The sequence below is a fragment of the Canis lupus genome, chromosome 25 (assembly GCF_048164855.1).
Source record: "Canis lupus baileyi chromosome 25, mCanLup2.hap1, whole genome shotgun sequence".
Classification (NCBI taxonomy): domain Eukaryota; kingdom Metazoa; phylum Chordata; class Mammalia; order Carnivora; family Canidae; genus Canis; species Canis lupus.
The window spans coordinates 983,880-1,001,939 of NC_132862.1; the positions used below are offsets into that span (position 1 = coordinate 983,880).

The 18,060-nt window shown below is 46.1% G+C and overlaps 1 long non-coding RNA gene across 2 annotated transcripts; it reads left to right on the top strand.

Annotated features, from left to right (window-relative positions):
* Positions 1-5,154: 5,154 nt before the first annotated feature.
* LOC140616768 (uncharacterized) lies at positions 5,155-16,196 on the top strand. Of its 2 annotated transcripts, XR_012017133.1 has the most exons (4): positions 5,155-5,298; positions 15,063-15,154; positions 15,687-15,845; positions 15,971-16,196. It is a non-coding gene; the product is annotated as an uncharacterized lncRNA (long non-coding RNA). The 2 variants fall into 2 exon arrangements; XR_012017134.1 differs by lacking the exons at positions 5,155-5,298; positions 15,063-15,154 and adding an exon at positions 15,396-15,541.
* Positions 16,197-18,060: the final 1,864 nt, after the last annotated feature.

Consider the following 18,060-nt stretch of genomic DNA (forward strand, 5'->3'; position numbering starts at 1 on the left):
CCCTGCACGGAGCCTGCTTCTCCCTCCGCCTGGGTCTCTGCCTCTCTCTGTGTCTCTCATGAATAAATAAATAAAATCTTTAAAAAATAATAATAAAAGCAGATTTTCTTTGACCAGACGTGAAACGGAAGGAATGTAGTTTGTTAGAGCTTGGAGGCTAGAGAGAGTAGGAGACAAAGGAGCAGAGGGTCCAGGACGAGGGAGGGTGTAGGGAACAGGGTCTGCGGTTTTCCAGTAGGGACGAGCTGTTGCAAAACGAGAAAAGAGAAGTTTACAGAATGCAGGGATTTCACAATATGGAAGGTTTTTTTTTTTTTTTTTTTTTTTTTTTTTTTTTAATGAAGTTTAGCTTTCCCCTAATCTCCCCATCCCCCCAGGTTTGTTGGTCCCAAAACTCCTCTTAGGTCAGGGACACCTCTTTGCCATATATTGTCTGTAAAGGGTTTTTTTTTTTTTTTCTCCCCCATTTCTGACAATTGCATCTTCAGAACTCTCCAAGAAGAGCATCCAAACCTACCCAGGAGTTCTTTTTGTTTTGTTTTTTTTGTTTTGTTTTTTTTTATTTTTTATTTTTTTTTTTTAATTTTTATTTTTTTATGATAGTCACAGAGAGAGAGAGAGAGGCAGAGACACAGGCAGAGGGAGAAGCAGGCTCCATGCACCGGGAGCCTGACGTGGGATTCAATCCTGGGTCTCCAGGATCGCGCCCTGGGCCAAAGGCAGGCGCTAAACCGCTGCGCCACCCAGGGATCCCTTTTTTGTTTTTTTTTAATGATTTCAGAGTAGAGTCAGAGGGCCTTAGAGAGGAGTATAGAACAATACAAACCAAACCAAAGAGTTAACTGGTATGAAGGAAGGTATGTGATTTTCTGGTAAAGTCCCAGGTGACAAGCCTTGTATTTGGAGGAAGTAAAGGCTCAGCCTTTATTTGTTCTGAATGGGAAGTTATTCAGACATTTAGCATTGTGTCAAGGTTGTCCTTGGCTTGGCAGCTTAATGATAAAGCTAACATTTAATGACAATCTGCTCTGTGCCAGGTACATGCTAAATCTTTGAATGGGTTGCTTAATATTTTTATTTATTTTTTAAATACTAAAAAAAGTTAATAGTCTATTATAATTTATTTTTTTAAAGATTTTATTTATTTATTCATGAGAGAGACACAGAGAGAGAGAGGCAGAGACACAGAGGGAGAAGTAGGCTCCATGCAGGGAGCCCCATGTGGGACTGGATCCCGGGTCTCCAGGATCACACCCTGGGCCAAAGGCAGGCGCCAAACCGCTGAGCCACCCAGGGATCTCCTTATAATTTATTTTATTTAACGATCTAGAAAGGTCGTAGTCATCAGCAGCTCCAGTGCAGTTTCAGGTGCAATTGGGAATTCAGGAATCACTGTGGAGCTGTTAGTGTAGCAAAACTTGTAGGTAAAATACGTGCATGCTTTTGATAGCACACATGAAGGGATCTCTCTATTTTTTATTTATTTTTTACTTATTTATTTTTATTTTTTTAAGGGATCTGTCTAAAACTGACTCCATTACTTTTTTTCTTTCTTTCTTTTCTCTTTTTAAAATAGGCTCCAGGCCCAGAGTAGAGCCCAACATAGGGCTTGAACTCACAACCCTGAGATCAGGACCTGAGCTGAGATCAAGAGTCAGAGGTTTAATCAACTGAACCACCCAGGTTCCCTCATTAGTTGTTTTTTTTTTTTTTTTAAGATTTTATTTATTTATTCATGAGAGACCCACACAGACACAGAGAGGCAGAGACCCAGGCAGAGGGAGAAGCAGGCTCCATGCAGGGAGCCCGACATTGGACTCGATCCAGGATCTCCAGGATCACGCCCTGAGCCAAAGTCAGGCACTAAACCACTGAGCCATCCAGGGATTCCCGCCCCTCATTAGTTTTGTTCTCTGCAAGCTGACCTGGGCCACTCAACATGGCTTTTCTTGTTCCCAACGTTAGTGCATGTTCTCTTTTTACAATAAATTCATGACCATCAGAAGATACCAATTTGATATACATGGTGGCAGAGCCTTCACAGCCACCATAGGTTTTCTCCAACCGTTATGTTCTTATTAAATTTGAATTTACTTCCACAGGAATGTTAGTTTCTCACCAGCCCTACAGCCACCACAGCCATCTACAGCTACCTCGCCAGGCCCCCATGCCCAGCCACAGCCCCTACTCCAGGGCCGCCCCCTCACCCCCAGCTGCCTGCCACCCCAGGGCCCGTTATTGAACATTTTTGGAAGACATTTACAAAGTAGATGGTTATTACGCCCACTTTATAGATGAGGAAAGTAGAGCTCACTGCAGTTAAATGATTTACTTAAGGCTATACAACAATTGGCAGCCATACATTCAAGCATAGGAGGTCTGGTTCTTCCCCAAAATCCACTCTTCTAACTTGTGGTCCAGCCTCTTGTGTGTTCCATTCCTACCTGAAGTACTCTACACCAGAGCCAGATGTTCCATGCGGACCACGAAGAGGAAAAATGTGTGAGGGGTGGGGCAGGGGGTGTTCTCTTTCTCTGATAGAATAACTAACAAATTTTAGCAGTCAGGTATTGTTGCAGAAAATGCCTCAATCTGAGCTCTCTGGCCTGTAGGTGACTGTGCTGTAGGGGGAAGAAAACCGGCTGTACCGAAACATTATTTCTTATTGTGACTTGGATTTAATAAGCAGGAGCCTCTGGAGCACCTGGCTGCCTCAGTTTAGAGCCTCTCGCTCTTGATCTCAGGGTCATAATTTTGAGCCCCATATTTGTGATAGACATTTCCTAAAAATAAAAAAAAAATTTTTTTAAATCAGACTAGCCCTATCTAAAGTTAAAGTCTTATCTTCCACCTCCCCTTCACCTGGAAAACCTTTAAGAATCGATCAAATGGGAATGCCTGGGGGGCTCAGTGGTTGAGCATCTGCCTTTTTTTTTTTTTTTTTTTGTCTTTTTTTTTTTTAAGATTTTATTCATTTATTCATGAGAGACACAGAGAGAGAGAGGCAGAGAAACAGGCAGAGGGAGAAGCAGGCTCTATGCAGGGAGCCCGACATGAGACTCGATCCCCGGCCTCCAGGATCAGGCCCTGGGCAAAGGCGGCACTAAGCTGCTGAGCCACCTGGGCTACCCGAGCCTCTGCCTTTGGCTCAGGGCGAGACCTCGGGGTCCTGGGGTCGAGTCCCACATGGGGCTCCCTGTGTGGAGCTTGCTTCTCCCTCTGCCTACATCTCTGCCTCTCTCTCTCTATGTCTCTCATGAATAAAGAATTGATCAAATGGAGACACCGGGTGGCTCAGTCGGTTGACGGTCTGACTCTTGATTTTGGCTCAGGTCATGAACTGAGGGTCCTGAGGTTGAACCCCCGCATGGGGGTCCCCGCTCATCAAGGAGTCTGCTCTAGATTGTTTCCCTCTGCTCCCCTCTCTCAAATACATAAATATTTGTAGAAATCCTAAAAGAATCGATCAAATGGGAAATGCATACGTGCCTCACTCCTCCCCATATATATATACACACAGATAATATAAAACCATGCATATATGATTACAATTTATTTAAAATGTATGCGGGGGGGGCACCTGGCTGGCTCAGTCAGTGGAGTCTGACTCTTGATCTTGGGGTTGTAAGTTCTAGCCCCACGTTGGATATAGAGATTTCTTAAAAATAAAATCTTAAAAATACATATATGTGGGGAAAAAATGGAGAAAAAGCCTAGAAAGAATATACCAAAATGTAACCAGTGTTTTGTTTTGTTTTGTTTTGTTTGAAGTGCTAGGATTTTTCTCAGTGTTTCTATATTTTCTGGGTGTTCCAAAATGTGCGAGTGCTATTTTAAAAGGAAAAAAATAAGCTATTTTTTAAAGGACAAAAGCCACTTATTCTCATGAAGCCTTCTCTGATGTCCACAGGTGGAGTTGAATGCTTTCCCCTTCGTTACCATCGTTGACTCTATTTAGAGCCATGTTGTACCACATAGACCTAACCCACTAGACTTGCCATCTATGTCCCATTCATTTTGTTTCTTCGGCCCCTAGCCCTCAAATGGGAACACTCAAACAGTAGTTACTGAATGGAATGAACATTTGTGAAAATGCAAGGTACAAAGAGGAGGGATCCCTGGGTGGCGCAGCGGTTTGGCGCCTGCCTTTGGCCCAGGGCGCGATCCTGGAGACCCGGGATTGAATCCCACGTCGGGCTCCCGGTGCATGGAGCCTGCTTCTCCCTCTGCCTATGTCTCTGCCTCTCTCTCTCTCTCTCTCTCTCTCTCTCTCTGTGTGTGTGACTATCATAAATAAATAAAAAATTTTTTAAAATTACAAAGAGGAATGAACAGTGTCAAAGGGAAGCTTAGGATGAAAAGACTAATAAGGAGCACAGATACTGAAAAGGGAGTGATCCCTCAAGACTGGGGCATGGGGTCGTCCAGGTCTGGGAGAAGAGGAGGTGTTGAGTTAGGCGTTAACTCATTCACGCACTGATGAAATGCCAGGTAGAGTTCGGTTAGAATGGAAGTACGGGGGTCTGAATGTGTAAGAGATTTTTACTTTTTAATTTTAAAGTAAAATAATTTATTTTATACATAACAAACATCTTACCATTTTTATGTGTACAGTCTGTGACATTACATTGACGTTGTTGTGCAACCATCACCCACTATCAGTCTACACAACTTTTTCATCATCCGAAACTGAAACTCTGTACCCATTAAACAATAACTCCCTACTCTCCTCTTCCCTCCAGCAGACTTTGGTAACCACTATTGTACTTTCTATCTGGATGAATTTGACTATTCCAGTACCTTCTATAAGTAGAATTCTATAATATCTGTCCTTTTGTGTCTGGCTTATTTCATGCAGCAAAGCAAAAATGTCCTCATGGTTGCGTAAGAAATGTTTGAGGGATTGACTTGATGGCACAAAGGATTCAAATAAAGAAATACAGAAGAGGATGGAGATAAAACTGGAAAAGTACTTTGTGGCCAGATTGGGAAATGCCTTGAATGCAAGCTTAGGTAGCTGCTGTAGTGGGACCAGATGATTGTGGGAGATGGAACTGTTACAGTCTCTTGGAAAGTATTACAGCAATATCCTGTAAAATTATTTTTTTTAATTTTTATTTATTTATGATAGTCACACAGAGAGAGAGAGGCAGAGACATAGGCAGAGGGAGAAGCAGGCTCCATGCACCGGGAGCCCGACGTGGGATTCGATCCCGGGTCTCCAGGATCGCGCCCTGGGCCAAAGGCAGGTGCTAAACCACTGTGCCACCCAGGGATCCCTATCCTGTAAAATTAAATGTAAGTACATCCTCACCTAGAGAAATAAACACATAACCCAGTACATAATGATAATACAAGAATGCTTATTGCGACATTGTTTACAATGACAAAAAATAATATTGTGTATAAGTAAGGGAATAGTTAAATAAATTACTGTACATCCAGATTGGGGAATAACTTGCAACTAAAGAAAAAGTATGTTCTAGCTATATATATTAACCTGGAGAAGTAGTAGAGTGGCATGTTAAGTGAAAAATTACATTACAGAGGAATTTATGAGGTATGATCGCATTTTATTTATTTAAGAGGGAGTGAAGGGCAGAGGGAGAGAGAGGGGGAGAGAGAGAGGATCCCAGCAGGCTACACGCCCAGCACGGAGCTGGACGCAACCCTGAGATCATGACCTGAACCAAAGAATTGGACGCTTAACCAACTGAGCCACTCAGGCGCCCCTGCATTTTTAAGATTTAAAACAATGTAAGACTCTAATTATGAATAACTATATTTGTAAATGTTTCTATTCTACTCAACAAATATGTATTGAATTCCACCTGTGGGTCAGCCACTCTAAGCACCGGTTATATAGCAATGAACAAAACAGGTAAGTCTCCCTACCCTCACGGAACTTGCCTTCTAGTTGGAGAGCAGGAGCAGATAATAACTAAAGGAACAAATAAACTATATAGGAGTTTAGGTAGGGAGAAAATTAAATTGTTAGGGAGAAAATTAAAATTGAAGACACTGGGGGCAATTCTGGTATGTTGCACAATTTGAAGTGATACCATTCATCTTGGGGAGAAGTGAGGGACAGAGAGGAAATTCAGTAGGGTGATCAAGGAAGACCTTACTAAAAAGGGGATATTTGTTTATTTATTTATAAATTTTATTTATTTATTTATTTATTTATTTATTTATTTATTTATGAGAGAGAGAGAGAGAGAGAGAGAGAGAGAGAGGCAGAGACACAGGCAGAGGGAGAAGCAGGCTCCATGCAGGGATCCCGACGTGGGACTCCCTCCCGGGATTCCAGGATCAAGCCCTGGGCCAAAGGCAGGCACTAAACCACTGAGCCACCCAGGGATCCCCAAAAGGGGATATTTAATAAAAGATCTGAAAGGAGTAAGAGAATAAATGATGTAGATATCTGGGGGAAGAGCACTCTAGGCAAAGAGAACATAGAAGAGGGGATGACTGACTGGCTTGGTCCTAGAGCATGTGACTCTTGATCTTGGTGTTGTAAAGTATGTTGGATATAGAGATTACTTAAAAATAAAATCTTAAAAGAAAGAAAAAAAACAGGCAGCCCAGGTGGCTCAGTTGGTTAAGCATCTACCTAAGCTCAGGTCCTGGGATTGAGCTGAGCCCCACATCGGGCTCCCTGGCTTCTCCCTCTGCCCTTCTCCCTGGCTCATGGTCTTTTTTTCCTCTCAAATAAATAAAACCTTTAAAAATATATATAAAAAATTAAAAATTAAGTTTAAAAAAAGAGAGAAAGCATATAAGGGGAAATGTGGAAGAAAAGTATGAATATGGGGGCACCATATAGGGCACCTGGCTGGCTCAGTTAGTAGAGCATGTGACTCTTGATCTCTGGCTCATGAGTTCGAGCCCCATCTTGGGTGCAGAGATTACATACATACATACATACATAAAGAAAGCTATATTCTTTAAAAAAAAGAAAAAATCTAAATATATATATGTTACCCTAAAGGGTGAGATGGAAAGAGTGGATTATTAAATAGTTTTCCTTTATGTATGTCAGTATATTTGACTTTGTTACAACAAGCATGTGTTTATAATTAAAAACTAATAAAGAAAAAGGTGAACATCAAAATGAGGATAAATGTGTAAGATTAAATGACATAATAAAAATATGTAAAAACTGTTAAATGTTCTACCATTGTTATTCATTACCTCATACAAAGTTGGAACCCGTTGAACACTTCTGAGCAGAGGCATGAGATTATGGAGGCAATTTTTTTTTTAACTGGAGCAATATCATATACCAAAAAATTAGCCATTTTATTATTTTTTTAAGATCGTGTTTATTTCAGAGAGAGAGCATGAGCAGGGCAGAGGGCAGGCAGGAGAGGGAGAAGCCGACCGCTCCCTGAGCAGGGAGCCGAATGCTCCTCTTGATCCCAGGACCCTGGGCTCATGACTTGAGCCAAAGGCAGATGCTTAACCAGCTGAGCCCCCAGGTGCCCTTAGCCATTTTAAAGCGTACAATTCAGTGGTATTAAGTACATTCACGACGTTGTGCAACCACTTCTATCTAGGTCCAAAACATTTTCGTTGCCACCCCTAAAATATGTGGCGCCCCAAAAGCAGTTGCTCCCAATTTTCCTCTCCCTCCAGCCCCGGGCAACCACTAATTTGCTTTCTATCTCTATGGATATTTCAGATAAATGGAGTCATACCATATGTGACTTTATTTTTAAGATTTTATTTATTCATGAGAGACGCAGAGAGAGGCAGAGACACAGGCAGATGGAGATGCAGGCTCCCTGCAAGGAGCGGGACTCGATCCTGGGACCCTGGGATCACGCCCTGAGCAGAAGACAGAAGCTCCACCACTGAGCCACCCGGGCGTCCTAAAACGTGACCTTCTGTATCTGGCTCCTTTCACTTAACATTTTCAAGATGCATACATTTCTCAGCAAGTATCAGTATTTCATTTCTTTTCATGGCCGTGTAATGATCCATTGCTTACTGTGCCCTGTTTCGTTTATCCATTCAGTGGAGGAACATCTGGGTTGTTTCCACCTTCTGGCCCTTGTATATAGAATAGTACCGCTAGGGAAGCCCGGTGGCTCAGCGCTTGGATCCCGGAGTCCTTGGATCGAGTCCACGTCGTCGGGCCCCCTGCAGGGAGCCTGCTTCTCCCTCTGCCTGTGTCTCTGCCTCTCTGTGTCTCTCATGAATAAACAAACAAAATCTTTAAGAAAAAAAGAATAGTACTGCTATGCACATTCATGTCATGTAACAAACATTTGAGTACCTGTTTTCAGTTCTTTTGCTTAAATGCCTAGGAGTGGAATTGCTAGGTCATATGTTAATAGTATGTGTGACTTTTTGAGGACGCGCCAAGCTATTTTCCACAGCAGCTGTACCGAAGTACTTTCCAAAGTACAGGGGTTCTAATTTCTCCACATTATAACTAACATTTGTTGTTTGCCTTTTTTTTTAAATGACCATCCTAGTTAATGTGAAGTGGTGTTTCATTGTGGTTTTGATTTGCATTTCCTTAATGACTAATGATCTGAGCATCTTTTTATGTACTTGTTGGCCATTTGTAAATCTTTTTTGGAGAAATTTCTATTCAAGTCATTTACCCATTCTTTTTAAAGATTTTATTTATTTATTCATGAGAGACACACAGAGAGAGAAGTAGAGACACAGGCAGAGGGAGAAGCAGGCTCCCTGCAGGGAGCCCGACGTGGGACTCGATTCCAGGTCTCCAGGATCACACCCTGGGCTGAAGGTGGTACTAAACCACTGAGCCACCCAAGCCCCCATTTACCCATTTTTTTATTTTTTTATTTTTTTTAAAGATTTAATTTATTTATTCATGAGAGACACACACACACAGAGACAGAGAGGCAGAGACACAGGCAGAGGGAGAAGCAGGCTCCATGCAGGGAGCCTGATGGGGACTCGATCCCGGGACTCCAGGATCACGCCCTGGGGTGAAGGCAGGCGCTAAACCGCTGAGCCACCCAGGGATCCCCATTTACCCACTTTTTAAATTGGACTGTTGGTCTTTTTGTTGTTGACCTCTAAGAGTTCTTATATACTCTAGATACTAGGCCATTATCAGACATATGAGTCGCAATTATTTTCTCCTATTTTGTAGGTTGTATGGAAGAAATTTTAAGATAATTAATTTGAAAACCGTGTGTATAGGAAGGATTCCCAGAGCAATGCAGGGCAGAAAGACCAACTAGGAAGCCATTGTAGTTCTTCACGTTGCAGTGGACACAGAATAGTAATAATGGCAAAGTACCCCCAAAAGATGATGTACCACAAGTGACCGAAATTAGGAAAAGTCAAAGTGTAATGGATAAAATTAGCCATCTGTAAAAGTAGCCAATGACCTGGTGTAGTTTCAGGAAAGCATAATTCTATCAATATTCCTGAAGCCCTAGCAGCCTAATCACTTAAAGTAGAATGGCTGGAGCCCTAACACAATCAAACTCTAACCTAATCAATTATGATAAAATGGCTGAAGTGAACATAAACAGAATCAATTATATTAACTTGGCTGGAGCTGAGACCCAATCAATTGAATTGTACCTTGTGTTCACAAAAAGGGGAGATCATCTGAATAGAATTCCCCCTCCCCAGCCAACCAAAAATAGCTTGCCAGCCTCTCCCCAGTGACCTTTAGAGAAGAAGACTCCTTGTTTGGCCTACGTAAGTATCATCTTTGTTTATTTATAAAGAAGATGGATGTAGTTCTATTAGCCATTAAAATCATCCAACTAAAAAATAAATAAATAAAATAAAATAAAATAAAATAAATAAAATCATCCAACTAATTCTCGCTTGTTCACTGAGTAGCCTTCTATTTGTAATATTTGACTTCCAAAATTGTCAAGTGTTTTGGTTGGTCGATAGGATTGTCTAGGCCACCGTAAGTTATATGTGGAACATTAAATCAACCATATAGCTTATATTTCATGCTCTTTTGAGTTTGGTCAGCATAAATGAGTTCTCCTAAGATGAATTAATTTGACAAAATCAACTTCTGGGCATTCAAGCTGAGCCTCAGATCCTCCTAAAGAAGAAAACTCAACCGTGTTTCTGTCTCTTGTCACTCTCACATCAACCCAGGCACGGAAGGAGCCTTACTTATTTCACATAGTCAGAGAGGTAGTGGGGGGGGGGGGGGGGTGTTGTTTTGTTTTTCCATTTTAAGAGTGGAAGAAAACCTAGAAAGTGCTTCAGGTCCCCTAGGGCCACACATGGCTCACGTAGATTAGGTGCTGAATGTTCCAGCTCCCAGCCCAGGGCTTGCTCTGCCTCTTGCTACAGCAATCACTGATTGTTCCTACAGAATGGGAAACAGCACAAACAGTGGGATTTGCAGACAGGAGGGGGACAGCAGCTGTAGCTGATGACCTGGAGATGTGGGCACATCCCCTCCACAAGATGACAAGTAAGGACACCTCAATCTTGAGTGCTCCGTAGGGGCACTTTCGGACAGTGAGGCAGGTCCTGGGGAGACAAGAGAAGGTCGCATCTTTCTGCCCCAACAGCAGTCTGGCTTTGTCTCTGAAGTGTGGGAAGTGTCTCCCCAACCACCCATGACTATGATGACATTTAAGACCACAAAGAGGAAGCTTTCTGGGATTATATAGCTGCGCTTGCATCCAAGAGAATGGGGTGGGACTTCTACCTGGATGAACTCTCAGGGCTGCTATTTTGCAGTTCAGCACCACCACCACCACCCCTGAATTAGCCTCCTCCTCACGACTGGGTCCACATAGTCAGCTGTGCAGAGAGCAGCCTTGCTGTGTGTGGTGCAGAACTGAATGTCAGCTATGCTTTCAGAGCTGACAGGGAATGGCCTTAGTTAGGAGCAGAGATACTCTTTTTTTTTTTAATATTTTATTTATTTATGAGAGAGAGAGGCAGAGACACAGGCAGAGGGAGAAGCAGGCTCCATGCAGGGAGCCGGACGTGGGACTCAATCCCAGGACCCCAGGATCACGCCCTGAGCCAAAGGCAGACGCTCAACCGCTGAGCCCCCCAGGCGTCCCAAATAAATAAAATCTTAAAAAAAAAGAAAGAAAGAAAGAAATATGAGGTGAGGTCATCTGCTGAGAGGGAAGTGGAAGGGGTGTTGGAGATTTCAGAAGAGAGAAAAGGTGAAGCGATTATTGAGGAGAGTAGAAATGAGAACTTACCAGGGAAATGTAGTACTAGGCAGTGATGAATTTGGGGGGCATGCATTTAAAGTGATATTAGTCAGCAAGAATCTGAGACTTTTTCTCTAGCAAGATTTAGCTGCCCAGGTATAGATGTGGAGAAGCTAAATTGTTGGATTTAACCAGAATTGATTTTTTTTTAAGTTTCCTTAAGCAATCTCTACACCCAACAAGGGCTTAAACCAACAACCCCAAGATCAATAATCACATGCTCTACCAACTGAGCCAGCCAGATGCCCCAGAATTGATTTTTTTTTCCCCTCAGGAAAATATAATGGAGGGGGAAAGGGGCAAGGAAGTTAACAGTATTTGCAAATTTATAGTTCTGGATATGAAGGGGAGTGGATGGATCATTTAAAGAATAAAATAACAAAATAGCATCAATAGTTTAGGGTCCTTGAAGGAAAAGGGGTAATTGGATGGGAGGAGTGGCGTAGGGTGTGAGAAGAAATGGTGAACAGAAGTTAAGGTCCTTGGGACATTTCGGAGGATTTCATCTGGATTAAATTGTTCCAACTTTCTTTTCTATGCCAACCCTTGGTCTTTCCTTATTTCTTCTTTCCACCTCTCCTCCCACCAGAGAGTAAGAAACAATGAAGCCTGCTTTTCATTTCTCGCCTGGGTAACTGAGCTGCTGGCTCTCCACCAATCCTCTATATGGATCTCTGTCTCTTCACTCTGGAGAAGGAAAGCTGATAGTTGGGGGAAGATGAGGTCAGGAGATCGGCACCTTCCTTCTTGTGGGTGTCTCATTCTCTGCCAAGTGATCTCTTTGGGGAAAACATTGCCAGCGGAGCAGCAACCAGTTCATGAGCGTGGTTTCAGCTGCAGCCAGAGAGAACCGGACAAGGATAGCCGACAGGGAGCGTGTGAGGCCCTGGTGTAGACATGGGCTTTTTGGAAGAAGGTTTACACACACGAGAATTTGGGAAGGGGCCCAGAGGCACTTAGAAAATTAGACAACCTTTGGGATACCTCGGTGGCTCAGCAGTTTGGCGCCGCCTTCGGCCCAGGTCATGATCCTGGAGACCCGGGAACGAGTCCCGCATCAGGGTCCCTGCATGGAGCCTGCTTCTCCCTCTGCCTGTGTCTCTGCTTCTCTCTCTCTGTCTCTCTCTGTGTATGTCTCTCATGAGTAAATAAATAAAATATTTAAAAAAAAAGAAAGAAAATTAGACAACCTCTATAGGTGTCTCTATGCTACACAGAGGTGGGGCCCAGCTCGCCACAGTGAGGAGAACCCCCTTGTCAGCTCTGGCCAACATGGTCACTCCTAGAGACTGGAAGAAGCTCATCAAAGCCCTGCTAAGGTTTCCCAGCATAGGTCATCCCAGTTTACCCCAGTGCACTTGGAGGGACCGACCTACCCAGGAACTTTGATGGGCAACTCGACTCTAGGCAGGGAGTGGACCCTGAGCCTCCTCACCAAGACCTGCTCTGCTGTATCAGGAAACTTCAGGAAACCTCCTCTCCACCCAAACCCCTCTTAACGACATTGGGGTTCCCATACACTGTAACTGGTCAAATCTTACAGGTTTTCCCCCCACAACGATGCATTTATAGATATTGCTTCCTCTGCTTAGAATGTTGTCTTCCATTTTCCTTCCTGGAAAATTCAGATTTTTTCATCTTTCAAGACTAGTTGAAAGTGTACCTCCTCTCCGAGGCCTTCCTTGAGACAGTTCCTCCTTTTCCTTTGTTACCCCCAAAACGAATTTATCTATTCTCACATCACTGTCCATATTCACTTACCGGTTTATACATGTGTCTGCACCATTAGACTGTGAATGCCCAAAGGCAAAAGATCACAACTTAGCTATCTTGCTGTCCTTCAAACTTAGCAATTTGGCAAATACTCTATAAGTATTTGTTGATAGTGACAGTATCTATACTCAGAACTAGACACCTCAAGGTATGTATACAAAAGACAAAACAGGGCAGCCCCGGGGGCTCAGCGGTTTAGCGCCTGCCTTAGGCCCAGGGCGCGATCCTGGAGACCCCGGATGGAGTCCCACATCGGGCTCCCGGTGCATGGAGCCTGCTTCTCCCTCTGCCTGTGTCTCTGCCTCTCTCTCTCTGTGTCTTTCATGAATAAATAAATAAAATATTAAAAAAAAAGACAAAACATAAAATGCAATTCTTTTCAATAAGTTTATATATTAGTTAACAACAATTTAATACTTTAATATATTTAATTATTTATTTAATAATAATATTAGATGTGCCACTCGATAGTGCTTACTATATCTCAGGCGATGATTCACTGAATTAAACATACATATCTGGCTTTTAACTCATTTACTTTTCTCTCTCTCTCTCTCTCTCTCTCTCTCTCTTTTAAGATTTTATTTATTTATTCATGAGAGACACAGAGAGAGAGGCAGAGAGAAGCAGGCTCCATGCAGGGAGCCCGATATGGGAATTGACCCCTGGACTCCAGGATCATGACCTGAGCCGAAGGCAGACGCTCAACCACTGAGCCACCCAGGCGTCCCTCATTTACTTCTCACAGTAATATAAAGTATTGTTATTATCCTCAAATTGCTGGGTGGGTAAAATTAGGCTTGGAGAGATTAAAGAATTTGCTTGAAACCTCAATGTGATTATCAGAGTACAGGCATTTCTTTTTTTTTTTTTTTTTAAGATTTTATTTATTTACTCATGAGAGACACAGAGAGAGAGAGGCAGAGACACAGGCGGAGGGAGAAGCAGGCTCCCCGCAGGGAGCCTCATGGGGGACTCGATCCCAGAACCCGGGATCACGCCCTGGGCTGAAGGCAGGCAGGCGCTCAACCACTGAGCCACCCAGGCGTCCCAGTACAGGCATTTCCAACTCCAAAATTCATGCTTTCAAAAAAATTTTTTAAAGATTTTTTAAATTTATTTAAGTAATCTCTATACCCACTATAAGGCTTGAACTCAGGACACCAAAATCAAAAATCTCATGCTCTTCCAACTGAGCCAGCCAGGGCCCCCCCCCAAATTCATGCTCTTAGCCTTTGTGCTATAGCAGTGCCTGAGTCAAGTTTTTTTTTTATTTCCGAGTCGAGTTTTATACCATCACGAATACAAAACAAATAATAATCATCACTAATAATAAAACAAAATCGTATGGTTCGATTTGTAAATAAAACATTTAAATCAGGTTACTAATTATTTGGTACATATAAGGAACTCATGGACTACACACTACATACATTGTCTCGTCATAATTATCCCTCATAATCACCTGTGTGGGGAGTTCTAGTCTCCCCATTTAAGAGTCTAGAGGAGTTTAAATAATTTTTAAAATTTTTTAAAATTTATTTATGATAGTCACAGAGAGAGAGAGAGAGATTGGCAGAGACACAGGCAGAGGGAGAAGCAGGCTCCATGCACCGGGAGCCCGATGTGGGATTCGATCCCGGGTCTCCAGGATCGCGCCCTGGGCCAAAGGCAGGCGCCAAACCGCTGCGCCACCCAGGGATCCCAAGTTTAAATAATTTGCCTAAATGCCCAGTGCTGGGTTGAGCTGACACTCAAACCCCATCTCTCTTCCACTCCACACCGCCTCAGGTTGGAAGGAAGGGCCCAGCAGAGCATCCTGGTGGAGGGGAGGGCAGGAGCAAAGATAAGGAGGCTTGAACGAGGGCAGCCGGGTGGCTCAGGGGCGAGCGTCTCCCTCCGGCTCAGGGCGTGACCCCAGGGTCCCGGGATTGAGTCCTGCACCCGGCTTCCTGCATGGAGCCTGCTTCTCCCTCTGCCTGGGTCTCTGCCTCTCTCTCTCCCTGTGTCTCTCATGAATAAATAAATAATATGTGTATATATATATATATATATATATATATTTTTTTTTTTTTTTTTTTAAAGGAGGCTGGAATGAGCAGGATGGCTGTGAAAATCAATAAATAGGCATCTGGCTGGCTTGGCTGATGGAGCATGCGGCTCTTGGTCTCAGGGTGGTGAGTTCAAACCCCACATTGGGTATTGGGTACAGAGCTTACTTAATAATAAATAAATAAATAAATAAAAATAAAGTAGGCATCAGGTCTCCTCCTCTAAGGAGCAGAGGGTGAGGCTTCCTCGGCAGCTCCACCCCTGCAGAGGATTGCAACACAGTGAGGTGGGGGTAGGGGTTTGGGGTTCCTGGAAGGTGGCTGAAGCCCCATAAGGCTGGCCCTGTGCCACTGTGCGGCTAAAGGTGGCCCCGCCCATCAGTGCTGGTGGGAGAGCCATGGCCTGAGGGCTGGTTCCTGGAAGTCTAGCTGCCACCTGCCCCGCAAACTGCTGCATCCTAGGCCTGATGCCTCCAGAGTCAGGCTGCCCTGCTGGCTGCAGTTCTGTGCCAGGTGCCTCGCACACGGGCGTGTGGCCTCCAGGGGTGTTGTTCTTGTTCCTCAAGCCCCTGAGGCGCTCTGGTCCCCAGGCTTTGAAGCTTCCATCTCCTAATAATAACAGACTCACTTTCCTTTTTTTTTTTTCTTTTTTTTTAAGATTTTATTTATTCACCTGACAGAGAGAACACAAGCAGGGGGAGCGGCAGGCAGAGGCTGAGGGAGAAGCAGACCCCCACAGAGCAGGAGGCCCAATGCATGGGAGGCTGATCCCAGGACCTCAGGATCATGACCTGAGCCGAAGGCAGATGCTAACCAGGTGCTTAACCAGACGCTTAACCGACCGAGCCACCCAGGCGCTTCCAGACTCACTTTCCTATTGACTTCTTTTCATCTTCTCAACACCGCTAAATAGGTATTATCATTACCGTCTCTATTTTTCAGGTGAGGAGAGAAAGCTCGGGAAGGTTGGGCTGCCCAAGCCACATAGCCAGGAAATGCTGAGACTCAAGCCTAGGCTTCAGGATTCAGGATCCAGGATCCAGGATCCAGGGGCAGCCCGGGTGGCTCAGCAGTTTAGCACCGCCTTCAGCCCAGGGCCTGATCCTGGAGGCCGGGGATCGAGTCCCACATCGGGCTCCCTGCATGGAGCCTGCTTCTCCCCCTGCCTGTCTCTGCCTCTCTCTGTGTCTCTCATGAATAAATAAATAAAATCTTAAAAAAAAAAAAAAAGGATTGAGGATCCGGTCCTCCCTCATTCTGCTCTAACCATGCCCATGTCCCTTTCGAGGTTTAGAATGAAGCCCTGGGGCGGTTTCTTCGGGCTACTCTGGACTCCTCTAGTAGCCTTCGTCCTTTCGGGTACAGCGCTAGGCTCTGCTAGCAGGGCGTAGCTCTCGGATGTCAGAGTCTGGGAACCTCAGTCTTACCCACATCCCTGGACCTCTAAGCCCCAAGCTCTTTTGGCCTCAGTGTGGGGCTCAGGCTCCCCTCAACTCCTCAGTCAATCCTCTAAGAATTTTTTTTAAAGATTTTATTTATTTATTCATGAGAGATCCAGAGAGAGGGAGAGAGAGGGGCAGAGGCCCAGGCAGAGGGAGAAGCAGGTCCCTGCGGGGAGCCCGATGCTGACTCGATCCTGGGACCCCGGGGTCACGCCCTGGGCCCAAGGCAGCCGCTCAACCGCTGAGCCCCCAGGCGTCCAAATCCTCTAAGAATTCTTATCCCTGGAAAGCAACCCCCTCAAAGACTTTTTTTTGTCCTCTCCTTGCGCAAACTAGAGCACGAGGAACCCCCGGTGGATGGCTCGGGAGAGCTGGCTCTAACACCGGGGCCTCAGTTGGCTTTAGGAAGAGGGGCCTCAAGTATTCCCAGGTCCCGCCGGCCTCTACCTCCCCCAGCCATCGGGGCAACCGCCAGGCCCTGGTGCCCAGGATAACGCCCGGCCCTCCCCTGGCCTCCTGTGGCTGCCTCCCCTTTCCGTCTGTTGGGAGAGGAAGCCAGGGGGTGGCAGGGGCCAGCCTGCAGGGCACTGATAAAGGGCCAGGCCCGCCCCCGCCCCCGGGCCGCTGCGGTCAGAGCAGCGGGGAGCAGGCCAGGGGCGGCCCTGCCCTGGGGACCCGGACGGGCCGCCGGTTCCACCTTTACCCGCCCCGCCCTGCTCGGGAAGCCGCTTGCGTAACCGGGGGCGTTTGGCAACAGGCTTGCGGCCTGGCCTGGCCTGGTGGTGTGCGCCCCAGGGGTGAGGGGACGGATCGGGCCCGCAGGCCAGCGTCTTGGGGCGCGGGAGCCGCGTGGAGGGGACATGTGGCCGCGTGGTCCCCCCCCCCCCCCGCCTGCTGCCCGGCGGGGGGAGACTTGGGAGAAGGTGGGGGCCCGGCCGTCCAGGCTCCCCGCCCCTGCTGACCACGCCGGCCAGGGAGGGAGGGAGGGACGGAGAAGGCCGCTGCCTCTGCACAGCAGCAACCCAGGGGAGGCTGAGGGCCCAGCCCGCGCCCAGGGGCCCAGGGGCTGCAGGTGTCCCCGAGGCAGGTGTCGCGGAGGCAGGTGTCACGGAGGCAGGCCCCTCCTGGGGCAGGTGGGAGAGACAGCGCTGGCCTGCGAAGGCCCTCCTCCCCCGGCCCAGCCCGCACCATCCCGATCCGTGTGTCCCCCCAAACAAGCAGTGAACCCCTGCGAATGCTTCCATGAGCCCGGTGCTCCAGGGTGCAAACCCGCACCCCCCCCCCCCACTCTTGGGTAGCTCCCCCACCCAGCCCGGGCCTCCCCGCCTCACCTGCCCCCGTCGTCCTCCACAGCCCAGCCCAGTTGCCGCCTCCTCCGGGAAGCCTTTCCTCAACCTCCGGAAATTCACCTGCGAAGCTGCTAGTGTAGACCTTGCCCGGCGCAACTCCCCAACGAGGCTGTGAGTGGGGACGTGCGTGGCCTGTGGCACTCATCCCTGTGTCCCTGTAGTAGGCGACATCGTGGGCTCTCGATAAGCCCCTGTTGAACGGACTAATGACTATGGAGGCTCGTTACCCACCGTGGCATCT